A 21431-nucleotide genomic window follows, 5' to 3' on the forward strand; every position below is an offset into this window, starting at 1 on the left:
TTCCTATTTTACTTTCCAAAAGGCAGTTTGTATACTTCACTGACAGTTTCCCCATTTAGCGTGTTGCCAGCTATGGCAATCTTTTGGAGGTTGTTGTTTAAGAGTCTGGCCCTTTTGTTTCTTAAAGCTCCAGCTCTGGGAGTCATGTAAATACATCAGAATTTTAGCTTTCGGGGGGGGGGGGGGGGGGGAAATCGCCTTTCAAGCTTTTTCCCCCACTTACCAGAAGGGCTAGAAAGTGTGACCCAACTGCACCCTAACTGTTCAGAAACCAAAGAAAATGAACCCAAAATGGTTTAAAATCTCAATTGTTGCAGGGCCTGACTCGTGCTTTTTTAGTATTTAGGGTTGACAATACTGAAGGCCCAACATGCCCCAACACTTGGACTCAGGCTACTGTGCCTACAGACCAAGGACCGTATCAACATTTATGCAGATCTGTCTCTAAAGATGTGCTGCCCTTTCTTTTTGCCTCTTTCCAACTGAACATTTTTTCACTACAAGTTTACACAAGGTTTAGGTTCATCACCAGAGAACCTTTGATATTAGCGATCAGACTGGTTAGATCTAGTCCTGTCCTCTCTACTCCCCTGCTGGAAGAGAGATAAGATTTCACAGATCTATACACACACACACACACAGGGTCACCTATTTCATAATCTCTGGGCATCCTCAAGGTAACTGAAATACCCATGTCCAAATAACATTGGCATAATGAACAATAATCCTGCTGCACTCTAGTTATTGCATATTTGAATCCAAGGTGAGTGGAGGTTGCAGTGGCCTTGGGTTGACGCTAGCATCTTACAAGAAGCCCAACACAGTGGCTAGCTTCATGCTTAGACTGGCATATGCTCTAGGGATATGCATGCACTAGGATCTCCAAGATAAACATTGTGATAGCCAGCAAAGGCAAGGCATAACACCCAAGAGGACATGGAGGAACGCACTAAAATAAACCATCTAAAACCAGAAGTATATGGGCCCATACATTGTACTCTGCTACTTGCTGGCCCTGTTACTATATGATGTATTAACAAGCCAACTCACTCTCACAGGTACAAAAAGCAAGAGAGGTGAAAGATTTTTATTTTAACAGCACCCATTGTCATCTGCTAGTCAGTTCTGCTTCAACCTCTACACAGTAAGGTGCGTTTGGGAGGGGGTATAAGAGAAGTCAGGGTAATATAATAATACTGCAAGACAGTCACACAAAGAGATTATGGATGAACAGAAGCATGAGTTTCACTTAGAGTTGTAACAATTTTGTACCTCATGAGACAATATTGCCTAACTAGTCTAGATTAATTTTGCCACATGTGGACCACTGAGGGTAGTCCTACTTGTGCAACTTTAAAATCTAAAACAATGAACTTTAAGTGTCACCCAACTTACTTTGGTTTAGTGACATTAACGTGCATTTCATAATGTTTTGAGAAACTGAGTTTTATTAATCTGTTTAAGATATGATGGACAGCAGCTTTTGAATTAACAGCAAGTAGCTGTCCTACACTGGATGGTTTCTGAAGATACATCATAAACTAGGGCATGTATACACTACAGCCCTCAGATGACCTATGTTAGGTTGACTTACAGCCAAAGCAGTAATTACTGTGGTGGCTGATGTCCACACTATCCTCCTACTGTCAGTAGTGTGCATCCTTAACAGGAGCACTTCCACCAACTGAAGAGGGACAGTGTGGGGGGTGTTGAGAGACAGGGCTCTCAGCTCTGCGCAGCTCCCTGCCAGGAGCCCAGCTACTCCCCTGGGCTCTCGGCTTCCTGGTCCCAGCCGGGAGCAGCCACCTGGGCTTCTCGGCTCCCTCACTGGGGAGCCTCCAAGCAGCAACCCGACTGGGAGCGGGGAGCCGGGGCAGCCAGTCCCTAGCTGCCCTGCTTTCTTGTCAATTTCACAGCTCCAGTATAGAGTTGTGAAAGTGACAAGACTGCCAACAGCAGATGTAAGTAAGGCAGTATCTACACAGACACTGTCTCACCCTAACTACACAGACATAACTCCACCTCCACAAGAGGTGGAGTGCTTATGTTGGTGTAGTAGGGCGCTTATATCAGCAGGACAAAGCTGCAGTGTGTACCCTGACGTAACTAGGTCAACGTAAGCTGCCTTACATCAATTTTATTGTGTAGTGTAGACCAGGCCTGAGTCTCAACTGAGGTAAGAAAATTCTGAAATAAATTACATCAATTTGAAAAATCTATGAATTACCACTCAGTTACGTCTAAGTTTAATCAGCATCTCCCACTAACAACACAGCTTTCTGAGAACATGAATAAGTCACATATGAAATCAAATGAATCCCCATTCCCCTCCCCCACTACTTTGGTTCCTAGCATTGCTCTGCATTTTATGTACCCACAGAAAGCAATTGGGAGTTTGAGATCCCAAAGGAAGAATAGTTTGGAACCTTGGGTCAGGATTTTTTCTAGTTAAATTAATCCCTAAGGCAAAAATCTCAACCACACCAAGTCAGTGTTTAGATCAGCATCTCTGCCCTCCTACTTACTAATGGTTCTATTAATAGTGGGTTTATAACTAGGTTACAGCATTGAAATTAAGCATTCTTCAATCATTCTAATGCAAAACTAAGGTTTCCTTCTTTCCAACACAAGGAGGAATGATACCATGAACTGCATGCATGTTCAGATATTCAGTATTTTTCTTTATAAGGCTCCAAAACACAGTTAGTCCAAGTAACTTCTCCCTCTGCCTCTGACACCCTTTGAATTAATCAGACAAAAAAGTTAGTTCAACGTAAAGCAAATGATCCAGCATTACACCAGCTCCAATACTTAAGCTTCTAAAATTTCAAGTTCCACTGTTAATAAAATAGAAAGCATTTTACTGTTTACCTTATTTCCAAGTGCTTTTTTTAAAAAAAAGCATATGGCAAAGTTAAGCTTTTATACATGCCAGGTGTCTACGCACCATCTCCTGTTTAGACAAGAGTACTTGCTCCCATGACTATTTTAATAATGACTCATTCCAACAAGCCAGGGCACCCTGCTAGACCACACCCCAAGCTGCTGACTTAAGAGTTTGTGATGCAAGCCTGTTAGGAAACAGTGTTTCCCTCTTGAATGCCAAGAGGCACAGACCTGGTCATTCGAGGCGTTGTTGTATCTAGGCTGTTCTGGCCACAAGAAGAGTCCTGCTATTTTATGTAACTCAGAATAGTTTTAAGAGAATTTTTCATGCAAGTAAATGTTTAACACAGACCATTATACACCAGTAATTTAAGTCTAGCATCAAGAGCCAGGACAATGTCTGCACAGAAAGATCTATATGAGCTTTAAATGAACTACACTGTTAAACAGAGGCTAAAAGTTTTGGGGTTTTTTTTGTTTGTTTACAAACTAAACTGGTAGCACAGAGGTCTAATAGGAAGATTCCAGTTCAATCGTCAATAGCTGCAATAGCGACCTGGAGGGTAAACTTAGAAAGAAAACAGATAGGCTAAGTTGATTACAAAATATTCCAGTTTTTATTCAATATTGCTCAAGCTGTTTTGATCTTTAATATTTGTGTTTCACAAAGTCAAACCCTGATTGAAATGTCTTTGTTCATCCTCCAAAGGACTTGTGATATGCCATGTGCAGCTCCATCATGCCTCTTAATTCCACCCGTTTGTAGTTATTCCTGAAACTACAACAGTATCTGTTTCAGAACATAAGCCTGCATAAGCCTCCAGAAAGCCTTTCCAGTGGAACCATTCCAATGAATTCCACTTTTGTTCCATGAAGCATATGAGAGAGTCAGAGTCCATGACAAGTGCTAGCAATAATTGCTGTGTCAGTTTCCACCTCTGCCTGGAAAGAGCAACACCTGTAACTATCTGTAAACTATAATCCATTTAATACTCTGCTTAAATATGAAGAAAACAAGCTCTTGAATAAGAGCATCATACGAACATCAATTAGGAAACTCCTGCTCCAAGGTTTGCAGAGTACATATAGTGAGTTTCAGCATGACCCTCAAAAATGGCAAGTAGAATTTCATGAATGATTTAAGAATTGCTAATGAATACTTCACATTGCAAGGTCATTGATTGTCCTTTAAGAAGTGAGTATCTAGGTATGTTTGAAGGTAACAATAGGTAGTACATGACAAGATTCTATCACCTACTAGAGTGTGATATCAGTGTCACCATGTTCTCCTTGTAGTCTGTTGCTGATTGCAAGACCAGTAAATACTACAATAGATTAAACCTCTAATAATCGCATTAGTACCTTAGCTCAAAGTTATTCACAATTTTTTAGTGAGAGTAATTTAATTATGCCCATCATTACAGAGGACTAGATAATCAAGCACCTGGCACTCTGCTGCATGAACTGTAGAACTAGTTAGGCAATATTGTCTCTCATGTGGTACAAAACCGTGTAAACAAGAGTTGATTGGCTTGCAGCATATGAAGATTGCTAAACAGTTATAACTCTAAGCAAAAACCCATGATGCTGTTCATCCCTGATCTCCTTGTGTGACTCTCTTGCAGCGTATTTTACCAGCCTGGAGATCACAATACTGAAAATTTACCTATTAGATGGAGCTGAATCACTAACAGTGTTACTGTTACTCATACTCTTATTTAGAAACAATCATGATGATCAGGTCAGTATTTTGAAGAGGGATTTGGAGATTTTAATACTTAAATCCATTGTAATTTTAAAAAAATAACCCAGATGTTTTGCAAAGGTCAGAGCCAATCAGCAGAATTCACTTTTAATCTCAACTTGCCAAAGTGCAAGGCTGCCTTATTAATCCTTTAATAGCAAGGCACATTTACTTGTCCAGGAAGCATTAAAGGAGCCTTGTTTGCAAGTGGGATGTTTGCAACTCATGCAAGAGTTTCAGAGGCAGACTATTTCTGCACATCTTCAAAAGGTCTCCATCTTGCCATGCACATGTTTGACCTGCTTTCCTCTCATCCTGCTGTCAGGCTGTACACTTGGCTCGGAGACTGTTGCCATGGTGAAAGCTCTGACACATTGACTTAGTTTTCTCACAGATTTCCTGCAGTACTGAGAGCTACTGAAGTACAGCACCTCATTGTAGATCACTAGGGTATAGATGCACAAGAATTCTCAAGGTCAGATGTGACTTATCCATATGCTCTTTTCCAGCACCTTCCATTTCCACACTGTGGGAGCTGTCCCAGCTACACCAATTAATGTCACAATTTGTCCTGTCTACATTAGGATTTTACAGGAGTCATCTCTCTCATTGCAAAAACGCTCATTTTTCCTAGCACTGACATGGCCGTGGGCTTTTGAAAATTTTACCCTGCATCCTTAAGTTAAAGGCGGCTGGTTTGCAAATGAATATATTCACTCGGGCAGTCACTAGAAGTGTTTGACCACCCTACAGAGCTGCTGCAAGGCCTCCTTCTTCAAGCATTTTGGAGAGGTTGGGAAGCAGGCTGGCTACAATTGTGATCAATGATTGAATAAAATACCCAAGAAGAGGCGAGAAGTTCATTATCCGAGTCTAATCTTTTAACAGTTTACTTTTCATGAGGTGCCCAGACCACTTGAAAGGTGCTTGAAATAAATCTGAGGTCTAGAACCAATTTGAAGAGTCCCTCAAAAGAATTTCCTTTCATGGTTGTGTATAAAAGTCAAGAAAAACCTATGTCTATTTTATAAAGGAAAAAAGGAAAAACCTTCACTGGGCTTTTTAGCCGGAAATGAAATACAAAGTTTTGCCTACTTTGGAATGAAAATAATTTATATCTGACCTCCTGATTTTGAGTGCAACACTAATAATTCAACTCTTGCTGCTGACCTCTCAAACCTCAGAAGCTGAGAGTCCCCTGCTATCATGCACGTTTTTATATCGTCTCTTCACTCAAGCGGACACAGTAGGAGACATGCAAGATCCCTGACCACGGAAACAGAGCAGGATTTTTGTGAATTTTGATCCTTTGTTCACAATTAGAGGACTGCATGTTGCCACAAAGTGAGCAGTAACTTTAGGCCTACCATCCTTCAGTGCACTTTTAACAAAAGGCACTAGCAGCTGTCTCCTACTCCTTCTTATGGAGACCCTCCCCAGTTCAGTGGGCAACTTTAGTAAATCCCTTAGACTTGCTCAATCTATTTCAAGAGAAAGGGCTTAGCATGTTATGACCAGGCAACTCTGTCCTGGGGAAAACCAGACAGTATTTGCAGAGGACATTTGATTTTTTTTTTTTTTTTTTTGCCTACCCACCTTTGTTTTAAACAGCTCTGAAGACTGAGTTGGAGTTTTCAGATATTGGCAGGATAATTTATAAAATTGGTGTAGTGCGTGCTCTGATTTATCCTTCACATTTTTCCAGGTGGTTTTGGTTGTTTAGAGTTGAGCACATCGGTGGGGAGAGTGGTGAACACGTATGAGTCTTTACTGCAACCACAATAAAGTTAAGATGAACAATCAGCATACTTCCCTGAGACAGTTGCCATTTTGAGTACATTTCATTTGTTTTCCCAGGTCTCCCCTAAAAGCTATTTAAAGAGAGTGAGTAATTTGTTATTCATTTAATTCATTACACACTATCACATGGGCATCCAGAGCAGGTCTGAAAGGTTAGTGGCTATAATCTTCAGTCTCAGAATATCTCCCCTAAACAGTGATGTTTTCCATTCAGCTAAACTAGGGCACTTCCCAATCTCCACCTATATGGGTCACTTCTCTTTATACTCCATTGGCCCAATAAGTGAAACTGACAACCAGTTTTATCCCCTGAACCCAACTGGAATAAGCAGCACATTTACAACTAACACGATTGAAAAAGTGAGGTTACATGCAGGTTACATGTCTGGCAAATGACTAACTGCAGCTGAGTGGGAAAATACCTACATTCAGACTTCACTATGCTTTTAACTATGAATTGGTATTCTTAGCTAAACTAAAAAAAATTAATATTCTGTTCTGACTGAACAAAAGTTTCCCCATATAAAAGTCAGCCAGTGTGGGAGAAGGTACACCCCCTGCTTCTCTGCAAGGGCAAGGGTTTCTCCAGAGGACATAGAACACCCAAACAGCAGGGAACGTTATATAGGTAACTATTACTTTAATTCCCGACATCAATTTGGTATGATTGGAAGTAAATTACTAGCAGCTGAATTAACTGGCAGAGAACAGAAAGTCAAAGATTTATCTGAAACACCCGAAGGAGCTCTTGTGAAAAAACCCTTGAAGTCAAAGATTAAATCTGCACTGAGAATCAGCAATGAACTTGACTTTTCAAACCATGATCTCACTGGCAACCAATAAATTGCTATATATTAGTGACAACTGGCTAGTTCAAACAGAATGTTTGAGATGCAACAAGCAGGCTCTGTGCATGGCTAATAATGGATTTCACTATAGCCACTGGTCATAACAGACTTGCATTTGTATGAAATTTGTTTATTAGTGCAGAGTAAAATGGCACAGTGTGTACTAACTAAACTTACAGGAAAAGATCTACCACCTCAAAATAGCTACAGGCAGTTGTTACCAGCCTCAGGAAGCAAGAAACCAAGGTCCAATTTGAAATGTACCGCAGAAGAACACTATTCTGTTCATGTCACCTTGTTATGACAAGATAACCCAATCTAACTCAAGTGGTATTTTATCCATTCAGTTTTGATCTAGGAAAGGCCAATATGATTCTCTATAGCAGCCCTATGAGTGTCAGCATACTATTTGGCAAGTGTGAAAAAGCTTATTTGAATTCAGTAATGTCTCTAGCTACTCAAGTCCAGGAGATTGCATGCCTACCACCAAGGCCACTATTTATCAGGGACACTCCAGGCTAGATGATAGCTGCCTGCAAGATTCTAGTGCAAGGATATCCTTCAAGCGTAGTATCTTAAGAGAAAAAATGAAATGCTGAGACCAAGACTTTTTACCCTTCGTTAGTTAACGCCACTGCGTTGGACTTAACGTTGAGATAATCTAAAATTTAAGTGCACACAGAACTATGCAGCTACAGTAACTGGCCAAAAGTAGATATTTGTCTAGAGCAAAGGCACTTAAGGACCCAAATTAGAGATCAGTGCCCCACTGTACAAAGCACAGAAATAAAGACAGTCCCTGCCCCAGAGAGCTTAACTGATCAGTCTCACACTACATACCTGCAAGCCTTTAGACTTAAAGCAAAAGTCTGTTCAGATACTGTGCATCTCTTTTTCACTGATAAAAACAGCCACAAATAAGAATCCACTGCAATTTAGCATATTATCTTATGAGATTTTTATACTTAGCCATAAATACACAGAGCTAACAGGATCTTCATTTGTAAGCTTATTCCTTCAAAGCCTGTTGAAGACTTAACTAATTTACTTAGTTTCAGGTGAAATTTGAGTTTTGGTGTTTTCAATTCAGCTGCTTTTGGCAGTCTATTGAGAAGTTTAAAACTAAATATATTGCCATCTCTAGAGGTACCACAAACACACATAGAAAATAGCTGATGAGACCGAACAGGATTCCAGTGAACCTAGTTCCTCAAAAGCTGATGAGAGGGGAGAAAATTTGGAAGCATTTCTGTCTAGAAGACTGCCATGTTTTTTTCGCATCACTGAACTCTATTGACAATCCTTTGCCAGTCACACGCACAATGAAAACGTTACTGTTCCTTCAATGCTGCTCGCTGTTATACCAATTGCCAACACTACATCACACAGAGTTCTCAGGGAATATGAATGAAAGACAAAACCAGACAGTTCAGTATTTAAACACCCTAACAGGACAGAATGAAGAGAAACTGTACTAAACAATGGGGAACATTAATGCAGGAAACTGGTTTTACAGGAGATTTCCTACATAACTGCATAACCTTTAGAAATGTTATAGAGCTACTGACATGTTTAAGTCTGGTACAAACAGGGGCTAAGCATGCTAGGAAAAACAGATATCTGAAGGGGACATGAAGCACTAGATAGTATAGGGCTGTTTGTGTGGAAGTGTAAATATGTACACAGAAGGTAACGCTCAAGTCTCAAAACTCATATTTTAATGGAGGCACCTTGGTACAATTTTTCAACCCCAGTCTTATTCCCATTAATATCAAGTTATGTGTTTCCCTAAATGAACATGGACAACTGTTGAGGCCTGGCTTTGTCAAATCACTTTAGCCCTAGCTTCAGTTTCTCAGTTGCATACTGGTATCCTATGCAAATTTTCACCCTCCTCCCCCTCAATCCCATCTCCAAAATCTGATAAATCCACACAACGTACTAGAATTACATCAGGTGCTTTAAAAAACTGAAGGAAAAGCTTCCAAGTGGTAAACCATATACAAAGACAGCAAACAACTGAGAGATTCAAATGTATGGTGAAGAGACCAATTATATCAACTGTTAGTAGCCAAGATGCTTTTGGTTGTATAATATCAAAATAAGAGACAACCTAGAATGGCTCAGAGCAGTAAGATCCGTCATTTACAAATCAGTTGACTCATCCCCAGATTGGATCCCATGAACTTCTTCCATTGTTTTTAAACAGTTCTACAAAAGCTAACTCTCAGATCTTGAAGCTGCCAAGATAATTTGTCACTGAAATGTTATTTCTCATCATGTGCATGCATATATTTATTACAGTAGGGATTCTTAGCAATTCTTGGCTCCCAGCTTTTTTGTGGGGTGGCTTTAAATCAGTGAAGCATTTGGTGCTGAAGATAAATTGCACAGATTTTTGAACCCAAAGCAGGTAAGTCACTCTGAGCCAACCACACTTAATGGTGCTTTTTATGCACTGTGGTGGTGATACTGGTGAACAAGTATATCTAGGATTTTGGTTCCAAATCTTGTTGATCAAAAATATAAAGCGATAGTCACCCTATCTGCATACCTAAGATTGCCAATTAGTTACCATGGCTACCAGGAGCTTGGTTTTGAACTCAAGAACTATCATTTCACAGAAGCAGGCAGCAGCGCTACCTAGCCCTGGCTTGAGTTCAGACTAGCCATTTCCTCGGTTTCCCTCCTTGTGCACTCCTATGTCTTTGACATGCTTGACATATAAGCCCTTCTTGGGATCTGGGTTTATTAACAAAGTTCAAAAGGAAACACAAACTCACCTCAGACTTCCTAGCTGGCTCACAACTTTTGATGCAAAGTTCTTGTCCCATTCCTACTGAGACTTTCCTTTCCACGCTTCATCCTTACTAGCCAACTCCTACTCCCTGCCAGCTGGCACCCGCAGGTCCTCTGCCTGAGAGCTACAGCAAAAACAGCACTGTCCCATCCTGCTTGGCCAGAAGAATGGAGATCTTAAGATGCCGGGCATATTATCAGCATAGAGAGAGCACCTCAGTCCTTAGTGCCTGCCCTCTCCTGTGACAATAAAAGGATTTTAGACAAAAATTAGTGCCACAGCATTCTTCTCAGAACAGCAAAGCTGAACACTAGATCCAGAATTGCTGGATTAGGAAAAAGTTAACAGCTTTCCAATTAAATTTTAAACTGGATATTACCACAGTACCATATACTGGATTACAGCTGGCTGAGCAAGTATGTGGCTGATCTACTAATAATTCGCAGCACGAATTTTCATTACAGAATACATAAAGCTGCTGGAGAAAGTTCCAATAGTAAAAGTGAAGTATGCACGCTGTATGTTAGTGTTAAAAGTTCTTCAATTCAACAGTATTTGGCTACTCTACCCTAGTACAGTAATGTCTCAATGGAGAGCCCATAGCCATATATTGGTTCCTTGGCTCATTTCAATCAATCCAGGCTGTCCTGGGATATCCTGTCCATCCTCACTGATTAGTACTGACTAGTGAAGTGAAACCATTTCTTCCCCCACTTCCCCAAGATGCAGCCAACTTTGTGCTATATTTGAGCACAAACTGTGTCAATTCCATCAGGTGTGGGAGTTTGTGTGTTTGTATAATTTGACTATGAAATTTAGCTGAGGCCACATAATTCCCTTTGATGGACAATGGATAGAATGAGAGGTTTCGCCTCAAGTATAGAGACACAGGAGTCAATTACCAGAAATATGCCAATGACTAATAATGAATCATAGTCCTTCAGGGGTTTCTTCACTTGAGTGTTAATGCAGCATATTAATCCCCTAGACTGGCATGGAGGCCTAGTCTGAAATCCATGGCACTTGTCTATTAACTAGATCATTTTAAAACTCTCTCCAGTTAAACCAGTGCAAACTTCTAATGTGGATACTCAAAATCAATTTAACCCTTGCTTATGTTAATTCATACGAAGTTGGTGTCGCTGAACTGACATAAGCAAGGGTTAAACTGATTTTGAGTATCCACATTAGAAGTTTGCACTGGTTTAACGGAAGAGTTTTAAAAATCATTTAGTTAAACCACTTTTTCATACAGACAAGGCCTAAGCACATCAGTGGCAATTTTATCTCTGTGGTACAGAAACTTGTGATTTTTAACATCAATGATTTTGGGAGCACTGAAGTCACACCAAGCTCTACGCAGTGTTCATTCTGGATGAATGAGCAGGCATTCTGTAAGAGCAATTAAGAAGAGAATGCTGTTTAGAATGATGTCCCCACACTCCGAGCTTTCACCGATGAGTTGGACAAATTTAACACTATCAGCTCTACTACATGGTTTCACCACTGTCTCCAGCCTGAGTTGCAGGAGCAATCTTTAGGGATGGGGAAGGGAAAAGGGGTTCTGTCTCCATGACACCTCAGACACTACTAATTAGTTATTTAGTTCTATCTAGAAGACTAGAGATGGCAAAAAAAAATTGTGATAATTAGGAGGCAGTAAGTGACACTTGTCAACTTGCTACAGTTCCTACAATCAAGTCAAGACACTAGTGAACAGAATTTCACTGCCTTCTGTGATTTATCTGCCCAGTGAGAATTCTAATCAGAGTTCTGACATGCTAACACTTGGGTGATGGGGCTTACCAAATATGCTTAAGCGGTCTCGCTAAATTTTTCTTTGCTGCAGATAGTAAATTTAGTTTTTTCATGATTTTGGCAAGGATAAGAGAAGAGGGGAGTGTTTGGGCTAGCAAGTTTACAGGAGAGTTGTACAAAGTTGCAGTACTGTGAGTGTTTTCTTGCTGTTAGAGATTTTTTCACAGATTCTCACAGTCTAACCTTCCCTTAAAAAGTTGGTATTTACACAGGTACTTCCTATTAGTGCTATTCCTCCACCATGAGGCAGGAGTCCTAAAGACCCTATGTCACATCTATGCCACTAGGGAGAAGACAAAAAACAATACTGCCACTTAGCCCCGTACTAAGAAGGAAGACACGAGCCCATTAGGACACTAGTTACCACAGTACCTGCTTTTCTTCCTCAGGGAGGCTATTTTTGAACCTAGCCTATGAAATAGAACTTTGATCGTCAGTTATTCTCTTTACACACTCAGCCTTCCTGCCTCTTGGCACACAGCTCCAAAGCCTCAACAGAATAAGCAATGAAATGCTGGGTTACTTTAAGGCAAAAAAAGTCAAAACTACAAATGCCTAGTAGGGAAATGCCTTCAATGAAAACATGATAGTCTAAGAGAACCCCTCACCCCAAATCTTCTGTTCCTTTTCAGCAAAGCTCATCCACACAGCTAGGACACAGGTGTTTTATAAGATGGGAAGGGAATGCCTTAAGGGTAACAAGTAAACAAGACATAACCTTGCCTAACAAGCGGCCAGTGACAAGCTGGGAGAGCAGACTGCCTGAAAGCCATGCCTGAGTAGACTATTATCCCCTCCAAAAAATGCTAAGCAAGCACTAGGTTCTTTAGCCAAGGAGGCCAATTCATCAAATTCAAAATGAGAATGTTAAAGCCCTATCAGCTGGTAATGATACACAAATCCTGTTCTCAAGGTCTTCAGTGTAAGCTGTCACCATGACAGAGCCTGCTACACAGAGTCTCATGCTCAACAGTGTATATGCATTAATCTATTGGCTATTTGTAAATTCCTTCGTACAGCTCAGAAATATATAGTGAAATGCTAGATGCCATCAATTCAGCATGCAATCAGTAGGTACTATCTACATTACATTTAACACATCTCTCTCTCTCTCACACACACACCCCCACCCTACTGGTTTCCAGGAAGAGAGCACTAGTAGTTGTCAATGGAAGTGAAGAACAGTAAATATCCTGGACCAGAAGACCCTTTCCTTCTCTTAGGAATTCACTAAACCTGGCTATTCAATGGCTGAAATACAGTGGCTCTTTTGGAACATATAAGCAGCAAGATCAGCACCATGTGAGTAACATTATACTGCGTGCCAGAGGAATTATTTGTGATTCACAATTAATCAGGGTTTCTTATGTTTGAAAGAAAAAAGCAGGAGAAAAAACGTGTACGAATGGATATTGATGAAAGGGAAAGTGACTATCAAGGTTACCATATTAGCTGCTCACACAGTTCATTATGAAGCTAATGGCAAGAGTATTAACCTGTTTCTGTTCGATAAGATTCAGAGCAATGGTGAATCACAGCGTATTGAACCCAGTATAACACCCCTCCATGACCAGAACATTAGGAGTGCTCTGAGCAGAGGCTTTGGGGTTACCCCATGGCCACATGCCTTATGGACATGCTCAAGATGGGGAACAACTGGGTTGAGCATGGAGCACTCTTCACTCCTAGCCCATCTGGGAGCAGCTTTACTTTCTACCTTTTACGGAAAACAAGAATCCAGGCAAGAATCACTGTGGCTCCCTGAGCCTTTCGCATGCCGGAGCTACAGTGCCATAGTCACGGAACCAAGCCCTTTCCATGGCAGCCCGCTCCCACTGCCAGCTAAGTCAGCCAACCAGTTCTCATACTGCGTTTTAAGTGCTGTGGACCCACTTCTGTCTGAATTCAATGCCAGATTAATTTCTTTGCCTCAAAGTTACTCATGTATAGGTCTAAGCCTAGAATCTAATTAAGCTATATCTTTAATAGGCTATAAAGGAAGGAAAATGTTATTTCTATTGCAGATATTTGAGAGGCATTCCAGTTCAACAATGAGGGGCATCTCAGAAGTAAACAAAAGAATGGACACATCAGTTCACCACTAGCGTTTCCACTACTCTCCCAGCTTCTGTACCTGAAATAGCAGGTTTATGTCATGCCAAGGAGTTAAATTTACCTTGCAACCACCATATTTGCATGTCAGATCAATTTTTTTTTTTTATGGAAAACATGAAACTTCTGTACTCTAGATAAACAATGCTTGAATGAGTAATACTTTTACCTAAAAGAGTCAGACCTGCTCTGGGCTCTGCATGTTATCTAGTTCTGTGAACCCAAGAATATACATATTTGGCTGGCAGGAAGACAGTATGGTCTAGCAGATCAAGCACTTGACTGGAAGCCAGAACTCCTGACACTGAGTCCTTCTGTGGCCTTGGACAAGCCACTTATCCCATGTTGGGGGAAACTGACGCAAAGTTTAACACCTAACTCTCACTGATGATTGAAAACCCCAGTAAGTGCATCACAATGGGTTGTGAACTCATGGTAACATCTCAGTTTACAGAGAGGGCTTGACCTACATAGTGATGTGTTCCTTGTTAAAAACAAAAAACTAAAGCACAAAAACAAAAAGTCAGAAACTGCTCAAAAGCCTTTGGAAAGGCATGTAGTTATATGTCCTCACAGCAGAGCTGGAGTAGATCACTGCATGCTGCAGCTGACAAAAAGGAGCAAAAGAGTTGCAAAGAGCTTTCAGGACTGTAACATCTCTGCTGTTGTGAAGACAGATTTTAAAATAATACACTAAGCTTTACAACACTATCCAGAACATGAGGAAAGGTGAAGGTAGATGTGCCACAGTATATGCAGTCATCTCTATCAGCAAACACCATTCAACTCTTATGAAAGAACATGGCATTAGAAAAAACTCCAGTGTCTGACCAGAGTCAGAATACTAATAAAGTCACTTGGATGATTTATAAATGGAAATTGTGCAGCGAACAATCCATTCAATAGGTCACTTGGAGGATTTTTAAAACAAAAAACAAAGACTGATTCTTGTGAAACACCAGAACACTGACAGAGGAAGGGAGGACAGGAGGCAGGAAACAGAAATGGAGAGATGTAGCAAGATATCCTGCAGGTGCCCAATTAATCCTAGTCGGGGAAATAACTCCAGTTCCTGTCCAGCCATCAGAATAGCTCTGTTTTACCGCATACTAGATTCCAAGTTTGCATAACAGGGCCTGAAAGTAAGTTGCTGGCTTAGTTAATATATAAACTGTCAAGCTATGCCTTTTTATTTAGTTAATTCCTGTAGGGATAATTATGACCCCAAGCATCCTGCCCTTTAGGATGATATGGTTCCTTTCACAAGTGTCCCCAACATTACTGACCCATATTTAAGTTGTGAAATTCAGTTGTGTAAACTACAGTCTTGTGTCAGCAAGACATACCAGACCATTGTTGTGAAGTATACAGAACGTGGGAACATACTAGCTATGTAAATAAAGATATGTCCTAGTCAGTTTCAAAATGGCTACGAATTATAATACTCAACCTAAGTCAGTGGTTCTCAACAAGAGGTACGTGTACCCTGGAGCGTACCGCAGACGTCGTCCAAGGGGTGCATCAACTCATCTAGATATTTGCCTCGTTTTACAACAGGCTACATAAAAAGTACGAGGGAAGTCAGTACAAACTAAAATTTCATACAGACAATGACTTGTTTATACTGCTCTATATACTGAAATGTAAGTACAATATTTATATTCCAATTGATTTATTTTATAATTATATAGTACAAATGAGAGTCAGCTATTATTCAGTAATAGTGTGCTGTGTCACTTTTGTATTTTTATGTCTGATTTTGGAAGCAAGTACTGTAGTTTGTAAGTGAGGTGGAACCTGGGGGTACGCAAGACAAATCAGATTTCTGAAAGGGGTACAGTAGCTTGGAAAGGTTGAGCGCCACTGACCTAAGTAATGGGTTATGAGGTTTTTGTTTATTTCTTTTTTCAGGTGGGAAGGGGGATCTACAGTATTTAAATCAAGACATGCCCAGGTGTCACATCAAAGTCATCTGAACTTGTAGAATATCTACACCAGACAGAAAAAGATCTCAGATCAACAGGTAATCTCTAAGTTCACAAAATGGTAAAAAACTTTGAACTGTACCAAGCAGGTTAATCATCATCATTTAAAAGTTATCGACATTTGCTGTGATTACTTTTGGAAGGGCATGGTTCCAGTTTGAGTGTCACTGAAGAATAAAATAAGCTTCTTCCAATGAGAAGTCAGAGCATCAAATTTGTTAAGCAATTTGATTCGGCTGCATTGACTAATTGTACTATGCTCGAGTTTCATTATCAACGTTTTAGTTACTTGACTAAATGGGGTGATTTCACAAAGATTCAGTTTAAGTAATTTTCCTTGAGTCAAACAATTCATTACTATGAAGAAAACAAACGCTTCATGGGTTTCATTTTGGAACTTTCAATGCCCTCTTAAACAACGGAGTTTCCATAACACGTTAGCCATTTCCGATTTACTTAATACTGATTCTTCCCAACAACCCCCATCTTTCTGACGGAGTTTTAAATATAGCTTTTTGATTTCCCCCTTGTTTGTACATCACAGTCAGCAATGTCCAAACTACTGACAGCTCGTGAGGACAGCAAGAACAGCATAAGAACAATATTGGGGGAGGACATAGGTCCTACATATGAAGTGATTTTCTTTTCTTTTCCCGCTCTGCTTCTCAGGCAGAGGTGAGTTTTGAAGTGAACTAGCTCTTCAGAACCCAGAGTATCCTGGTGCTGAAGGTTTTCAGTTTCCAGTTAGAGAATGGAAACCTGCTCCACATCTATTGGAGAACCTGAAAGTACATAAGCTGCCACTATAATTTCTCTCTCTGGATTTAAGGATTGGAAGCATCTAACATCTACCACCATACCATGCAATATATACAATGTCTCCTATATGGAAGAGGACAATTAAGTTAACCAACTTCAGAATTACAGATGCAAGTGGCACAGGCCTTAACTTAGTGCAATGGCTTTTCATTAGTGGAGATTCAAGTTCAACCCATTCTTAGGTCATAAGTTATATACATTTGGTAGTCTCAATACACGCACTACTGGCCATCTGGTCATAAATAGGCCAGTCAAAGGTTAAGTTTGTGTTCATCTTTTCACTATCTCGCAAGATCTTTAGCCATTCACATGCAATAAACCAACTCACAACCTTCAATATTTCACAACCTTCAGAATTAACAATGCTCAGTACAAAGCCTGACTCAGCTAGGAATGCTGAAAACAGGAGCTCAGTTAATAATTGAAGGGCTGATTTCTAATCAAGATGCTCAGTTTTCAGCATTTAAAGCAGCTGAAATGGGAGCATTCCTGCTTCTATCAGCAAAGTTCAGGAAGCTTAGTTATCATCACTGGGCAAGTAACGATCAAGCCATAAGTAATGCTAGACTGTAGCATCTTGCAATTAAAGGCAGAGGCATCTCTGAATGTTGTAAATACTACATAGACAAGAGCAGCTAATCCACTACTAAAAGATACTGTCCAGTAGGCATTACATTACTTTAGATTAAACTTTAACAGCCTCTGGGACAAGTCCTACTCAGGCAGATGGGTGTAAATCCAGAATTTAAGAAAATGGAGGCATTAATTTGTAGTTACACCAGTGTCACAGCAGGATTTGACTCCTGAAATTTACATGGCAATCAAAAAGTGTGCAAGCCAAAAAACTCTTGACAGGCTGACTTTCCCTTGCTGTCAATTTGCTGATATAATGGACAGGGGCATAGAAAAGATGGTCTGTGGTGGTAAGGACCCACAGCCCTGCTGGACCAGCATGGCCCCTGATTAAGTTTCCATTAGGGTTTTCAGGACACTATGGCTTCTACAGAGGAACCCACAGAGCACTGCACTGTTGCAGCATGTACTGGCATATTCAGCACTAAAATCTGGAAGACAGAGGATGGGGTACTAAAAATGACAATATGATACTTTTATTAGTTGCTGGAATGTGACTTCTGATATGCAAATAAGTGATATACCCATCAGCTAATCTGTACCTCAAAATGACCTGCCTGCATACTGCAAATATTAAGTCTTTTCTTCCTCTGTTTTATTCTTTACAGTTTATGGGATAGTCCTGGAAGACTCAAACTCTTCTTTAAAAAAATATCTGGGGAAAGGTTTGTCTTTAAACTGAAACATAAGTATTGCCCTTTATTAAGTTCGCCAATAACCGCTCCTATCCAAAACAGATAGGAGTCAAAGTCAGCTCTTCTTTCAGGTTTATCCATGTGAAATTAATTAAATAAGAGTCAGGATCAAAGCAGTTGCATGGCATTGGATAGTAAAAACTCTTCAGAATGCTATTTTCACTCGTGAGAACCGACAAAAGGTCTGTGGTGAAGAGGATGGCACCAATATCACAAAGACAAGGTGGGTGAGGTAATATCTTTTATTGGACCAACTTCTGTTGGTGAAAGAGACAAACTTTCAAGCTTACACAGAGCTCTTCCTCAGGTAACAGTCATTCTGACTAAACCCAACACTGAGACAATGACAACAGAGTTCAGAATCCACCATCCAATTGGGAAAGAGCATTTTCTGCAGCTTTTTTTGTTACCTGGGGCTGTACCAAAAACTCATATGCTAGATCAGGGGTTCTCAAACTGGGGACCGTGACCCCTCAGGGGGTTGCAAGGTGGTTACTTGGGGGTCACAAGCTATCAGCTCTGTGGGACTGACAGCTCCAAGCCCCCATTAAATGACCCCCCCCCCATTTTTAATGTATAAAGGGGGGGGTCACATTCAGATGCTTGCTGTATCACTTTAGATAAGCTATTACCAGCAGGAGAGTGGGGTGGTGGGAGATATTTTTTCATGCTTTGTGTGTATAAAAAGATCTTCTACACTTTCCACAGTATGCATCCGATGAAGTGAGCTGTAGCTCACGAAAGCTTATGCTCAAATAAATTGGTTAGTCTCTAAAGTGCCACAAGTGCTCCTTTTCTTTTTGTGTCAAAGGGGTCATCAATACAAAAGCTTTCTATCATCAAGGCCTGAGAATGCTACATCAACAGGTGTTAGCCCTACCCAAGTTGTTCAGAGCAGCAACTTCTTCTAAAGTGGACACAGGGAGGAATGAGGAGCCCAAAATATGTATGACATTCACACAAAACAAGACATTTCACTGGTTGGTGTCAGTGATACAGAGGATCAGGGTCTCACAAAACCTTATACTGAGAAATGCTTTCACTGTTTGTTTGGTGTTTTTTGTTTTGTTTTAAATAAACAGTTTTTGTTTAGGATCTAAACTTCCCCCTGAAAAGTTTGGAATTCAAACAGTGCAGCAAAAGAACCAGAAAGTGAAAGTGACCAATACATTTTCACTATCCAAGATGAACAGGGCAATTAAGAAATGCAGATTGTGAACAAAGCACAGACAGTGAATGATAGAATTTTAGAACCTTTCAGTTCAAGAGTTTTGATTCTCCATCAGCCTGCCCAATCTGATTTTAACCCTTGAGCAAGCCCTTAAAACATAGCCAGGGACATTGTCCATCACTGTGTTCTGAGCCATATTGCACAAGAGAAACCTCAACACAAGTGACCAGTTGCACATGGGAGCTACTGCTAACATCGTGCAGGGCTCCTGACACATCCCTGTGCAGCAGCAGTTGCATAAGAACAGTGCAGCACCGCCACTGAGCAGGGACACTGAAGCCCAGCAGCTCGCAGGGCACGGCAGGGTCCTGGGGGCCCTGACCCAGGCGGAGACCCAGCCGCGGGGGAGAGTCACTCCGCCCAGCCGCCTCAGTGGGCCGGGGCAGCGGCGGGAGCGCGGAGCCAGGGCAAGCGGCTCCGGGTCCAGCTGCGGGAGCTGGAGGCGGAGGCTGCGGAACGGGGAGCTACAGCCCAGGCACCAGCCCCGCTCCGGGCACGGCCCCCCCCGCCCTGGGAGACCGGGGGGGCAGCCCCCGGGGACCCCGTGCGTGGGGCTGGGCACACTGCGCCCCAGGGCATCCCGGGGTGACACCAGCCCCCTGCCGCGGGGGGGCGGGAGGGGGAGCCAGGATCGGACCCCGAAGCCAGCAGCAGGCCGGGGCCCCCGCCGCCCCCGCAGCTGCCCAGCCCCACGCACGACGTGCCGCCCCCGCCGACCTTATCCCCACCCCCCCGGCCCCCAGCCCCCCAACGCTGGCCCAGCCCCCCTGCGCCCGGGCCACCAGCCCAGCCCCCCGGACCGTATCCGCGGCCCCCTCGGCTCCCGCCGCCGGCCCGGGCCCCCCCGCACCTTGGCCCGGGTCACCAGGTGGGTCGCCAGCTTCACCACGGCGAAGTTGCCCTTGCCGATGGTCCGCTCGATCTCGTAGTACCCGATGCGGGCGGGGCCCGGGGGCCGGGGTGGCGGCGGGGCCGGGGGCAGCCGGGAGCCGGGGGCTGGAGGGGGGCCCCCCGCTCCGCCGCTCGCTGCAGCCGCCGCCGCCATCTTGGTACGAGGAGCAGAAAGCCCCCCCCCCTCCCGGGGCTGCGGCACCGCGTGAGCTCATCGGCCCGGGGGCGGGGCCACCGCTGCCACGGCAACCACCGGGGGCGGGGCCCACTGACGCCAGCAAAGCGGCCGCCGTTTCCGCGCGTCACTCCGAGCGGAGCGGGGCCTAGAGCGGAGACGCGACGGGGCGCGGGAGGGGACAGTCCCTGGGGGAAGCCCCGCCGGGGAGTGTGGGGAAGCCCCCCCCCGTTCCCCCATCTCCGCGGCCAAGCAGGCCCCAGCGCAATAGGGCGGAGCCTCCGCTCTCGCCTCAGGGTCCCTGGGCAACGGAGACCCCCGCCTTCCCCAACAGGGACATCCCCGCCCCTTCCCCCCCCGCACCGGGACCCCCCCCCAGCTCGGCCCCCCCGTGGGGACATCCCCGCCCCTACCCCCCCCGCCCCGGGACCCCCCTCCCCAACTCGGCCCCCCCGTGGGATACCCCCGCCCCTACCCCCCCCACACCGGGACCCCCCCAGCTCGACCCCCCGTGGGGACATCCCCGCCCCTTACCCCCCGCACCGGGACCCCCCCAGCTCGGCCCCCCCGTGGGGACATCCCCGCCTCTTCCCCCCCGCACCGGGACCCCCCTCCCCAACTCGGCCCCCCGCGGGGACATCCCCGCCCCTTCCCCCCCCGCACTGGGAACCCCAGGGGGGACATCCCCGCCCCTTCCCCCCCCGCACCGGGACCCCCTCCCCAACTCGGCCCCCCCGTGGGGACAGCCCCGCCCCTACCCCCCCACACCGGGACCCCCCCCAGCTCGGCCCTCCCGTGGGGACATCCCTGCCCCTTCCCCCCTGCACCGGGACCCCCCCCAGCTTGGCCCCCCCGTGGGGACATCCCTGCCCCTTCCCTCCCCACACTGGGACCCCCCCAGCTCAGTGCCCCCTCCAACGGGGATATTCCCTCCCCTTACCCCCTGCACCAGGACACTCCTTCAGGCCCTTCCCCCATACTGGGACCCCCCAGC

The 21431-nt window shown here is 43.6% G+C and overlaps 1 protein-coding gene across 7 annotated transcripts in view; it reads right to left on the minus strand.

Moving 5' to 3' along the window:
• Positions 1-20380, minus strand: part of SIK3 (SIK family kinase 3) — a 152218-nt gene extending 131838 nt beyond the window's left edge. For 5 of the 7 annotated variants that reach the window (XM_048827172.2, XM_048827171.2, XM_075122252.1 and 2 more), the window contains exon 1: positions 20222-20379. The gene's annotated coding sequence lies outside the window, so the exon portion shown is untranslated. Of the gene's footprint in view, positions 1-20221 lie in introns of all 7 variants that reach the window. The other 2 variants (XM_048827167.2, XM_075122251.1) reach the window with 1 other exon arrangement.
• Between the last annotated feature and the right edge of the window lie 1051 nt (positions 20381-21431).

This window comes from Caretta caretta, chromosome 22, assembly GCF_965140235.1.
Source record: "Caretta caretta isolate rCarCar2 chromosome 22, rCarCar1.hap1, whole genome shotgun sequence".
NCBI classification, from domain to species: Eukaryota; Metazoa; Chordata; order Testudines; family Cheloniidae; genus Caretta; species Caretta caretta.